This window comes from Egretta garzetta, unplaced genomic scaffold, assembly GCF_000687185.1.
Source record: "Egretta garzetta isolate BGI_Z169 unplaced genomic scaffold, ASM68718v1 scaffold209, whole genome shotgun sequence".
NCBI classification, from domain to species: domain Eukaryota; kingdom Metazoa; phylum Chordata; class Aves; order Pelecaniformes; family Ardeidae; genus Egretta; species Egretta garzetta.
Genome location: NW_009260839.1, coordinates 4,285,647 through 4,289,585, shown reverse-complemented (window position 1 = coordinate 4,289,585; position 3,939 = coordinate 4,285,647).

Genomic DNA, 3,939 nt, shown 5'->3' with positions numbered 1-3,939 from the left:
ATTTTTTTTTACAGTATGTCCTTTTTTTTTTTTAATTCACTTTACATTTCCTGTTCCTGCAGTTTGATTTTTGTAAGTCTTATCCTACCACATCTCTCTCCTCACCACCCTTTGCAGTGCCTCCCCCAGGTTAGTACTGGCTAGAAATGTAATTATTGTGCTGTTTGCCCATCTCTTCTGCATCACTAATAGAGATGGAAAACAAAATTAGGTCTAATATTTTAGACCCAAAACATGAAGAAAACTGACCTCCCAACTCAAATCCCATGATTTGCCTTGTTTTCTGAGGCTGCTAAAACCAAAAACAACAAAACAACTTTAGTTATTCTTCATGAAAAGTTCCCAAAGAAACAAATAAGTTTCCCAATTGTATTTGTATCTTTTACCAAAATTGGGGAATTTTTATAAAAAGGAACAACATTTGGAGGGGTGAAAAAAAAAGTCTTAAAAATTTTCCTTTTTTTTTGGTCTGAAGACATTTTCCCATTTTTTTTAAAAAATGTCCTCCAGTAAGTGAGATGCCACCTTTATCAGTCAAAGAGGGACAGCAACCTGGCAAAGGACTTGGGCAGATTCATGGCTGAAGCAGGGAGGGGAGAGAAGATGAAGCGAGATCTACATCACCTATGCTACACCATCTTACTCCTATGAACCATAAAACCCAGTATGCAACTCCTGTCCCAGCCCAGCCCAGTACGTGCCAGTGCTGCTGCCACCCCAGTGCTGCTCACCCATAACAGCAGAGCTTGGTGGGCTTCTGAGGGAAGAGAGGCAATGCAATTGAGACCCCAGAAGCATCACGCCTGGTGGAGGATCCCATCGTCCCCTTAAGCTGCTGACCAGCAGGGTGACCCCCTCCAAGGACAGCAAGAGCCAGCAGCTCCCCAGCAGAGATGTGCTGCCTGCAGCAACCCCGAGCTCCGCTCTCCTCCACCAGCCTGAAAATCTTTCAGGTAAATCCTGACGTCTTTCCCCCAGGTGGGTGGGGAATGGCCGGAGACCACACTCCTGCCAGCAGGGCAGAGCACGAGTTTGTCAGCCACAGCCAGCGATTTAATACCCATTTCATCTGCCAACCTTCCTGTGCTGCAGAAAGGAAACCACCACACCGGAAAAGATTTTTGTACAATGAAGATTAATTCCTCCCTCAGCTGTACACAAGCAGCTCTATCGCCTTAGGATTCAGGTGGTAAAACTAGGAGGGAGAATTTGGTTCAGGCATTGCCAATGTGACAGCCTCCAAACCTCTCCCTTGCTTGCCCAACCAACACTTATTTGCTCTGCTGTGTAATTAAGGCAAAGAATATGCAAGTGTGCAGCAGTGAGCCCTCCCCAGAGGGCATCTCTGAAAGCTCAGCTATCTTTAACATCATTATGTCTAGGATTTGGGAATAGCAAACCTGCTGATGGCTATCTGCAATGGCCCCTGTGCTGCACACAGATGCTCAGCTATTCTTGGTGAGCGCCTGCAGAGCACAGCTGGCTTCACTCCTTTCCTTCCAAAACTGCAGCTCTGTAGTGTTCAGGAAACGTAATACAAGGGACTTCTCTTGCAACTTGTCTTGATATTTTTCACAGCAGGTGAAAAATGGGCCCAGCTTCTCTGGAAGTCTTCAAGCTCAGCCCAGTTCTGGGTGATACAGTCTAGTCCCACAAAATGAGGCACAAGTCTCATTTCGGGAGCACTGCAGAGCATCAGATGAAGAATACATGCTGTACTTTTCCAGTGCCAAGGGAAAGTGGTTACACCATGATTATCTGATGATGAAAAAGATAAATGCTTGGAAAAGTCCCTGAGCAGGGTCTTTCTGTTTGAGCAGAGGGTCCCAGCTTTGCCATCCCGCTGTCTGTTTTGCACAAACACAGCTCGAGCGAGCGGCAGTGCAAGGTGCTCTGCAATCAGCCCCGCTGTTTGTGTACCTTTGGCAAATTTTAAATTGGGAGCAGCTGCTAGCAAACTAGCAAGGATGTTTTATAGCTTGATGACAATGCCAGATTCTGCAGATATTACAGTCTGTACTCAGTGGCATCTCTGGAGTATTCCATTTTTACAAGCATTTCCCAACACACCACCAGGAATGCACAAGAACTGCTCACACTTACGCCATCGGGGATCAGGACTGGTTCATCCCTTCCACAGTTGGCCCAGACACGCTCCCTGCACTGCAGCCGGCCCGTCGGCGTGGGCTTGGGGTCAGTCCTCACCGGGGGCTTCACAGAGGCGAAGTGATGGTGTCTGTTGGTTGGTTCGGGGCAACGGCAGTGCGTCTGTTATCAGACCTGGTACTCCCTCACTTGAGAAGTTATTTGTCTCACCAAGGGGCAGTTTGCTTGTTTAGAAAGGGGGATTATAATATTTATTTCCCAGCAGAGATGGGAAGCCTCGTCAATAATTACTTAAGCAACTGAAGGTTTTTATTTGGATGAGGCTAAATAAGTGTAAAATTACAGAGGGGATTAAGACAGATTAAGGGGTGCCTGTTAGTCAGAAATGACTCCTGGTGGGCTGGGAATTTTTCCAAGAGGATAAACATAGCTTGACTTGCAACACCACAAAGCAAGTATCTTGTGCTACCGTATCATCCCCCATGCTTGGAGTCAGCAGCTCCAGCAATGGCTCAGAAATCCGCTGCCCGGTCTGCTGTCTGCAGGTCCGCACCTGACGACAGCTTTAGCGACCACACTCCGCTGCCTCTGGAAGTGAGACCTTGTTGGTCCTTGCACCTGGCTGGTGGGTGTCACCCAGAAACAAATGGAGACATGCCTCCAGCCCTGCTCACTAGCAGGCCCTGCACTGCTGTGAACTGCCACTTGCAGCAGCTTCGCTGCCCATAGGTCCTTATTGCAGATCCACCACCTCTGGGACAGGGTTGTTTTTTGGCTTTTTTAACAAAAGTTATCATCACTCTGAAAAAAAAGTATCCCATCCCTTCCCTGCATGCTGTGTTGCTACCCAACCCAATGGTGTTGCTACATCCCTTTAAAGGGATGGTGTGCAAGTGGGTAAGTACACTATCAGTACACTTTTTCATTCTTTATTGCTTGAACTCATCTTAGTAGGTTTGGACAGGTGCCTCAAGATTGTCCTTTCATTAGGAATAAGATAACACCACCTTTTACCCGTCACAAAGCCCCAATACCATATTTTCTTGGGCCTCACATGTCTCAAGAGTGGCAACAAATCAGAAAGTGCAGACCATGCACACAGCCAGGGAATATTATTCCCTTTTTAAAAAAAAAACAAAACAAAAAAACAACAATCTCAGCATTTTATTTTCTTTCCCTCAATTTGATTGAAAATTGTGCAACAGACAACTATGTAAGACCAGATAATATATAAACTGCAGTTTCCAGTTGCGAGACAGCATTGGATTACCTCTGGATTGGATGTTAAAAAGGAGACCTTGCTTATTTTTGAAAGAAAGGAAAAATGCCATGCTCTAGAATATTTTGGAGGTCCTAGGACTTGTGGTTGTGTAACAACCAAAACTTCTCTTGAGTCATTATACCCTCCTCTTGTTAACTTCTCATTTGTTTTCACACATATGACATATCAGCTTCCTACATCAGTGCGTAGGAAGATCGTACCTGCTTCATAATCCTTCATAATGCTGCTTCTCCTTCCCTCAAATAATTTCTTAAAAAAAAAACCCTTTCAGGTAATCAGAGTCTGCTCATGGAACTAAAGAGAACCGCTGTCTCCTGACAACAGTGTATTGCCTGTATTTTAAGAATGCTGAAAAAATCAGGGAGTATATTTACTGAACTGAACAGGTCTATACCTGGAATCCTCCTCGATACCGCAAAGGCACCTGGTGCCTGTGTTGAACAGAAACAATACAAAGCAAGATGCAGAATAAAGGGCAATTTTTTTCCAGTTTTTAGGAGAACTGAATTATGACACTAAAGGACCACTCCACCCACCCAAAACCTCTCTAT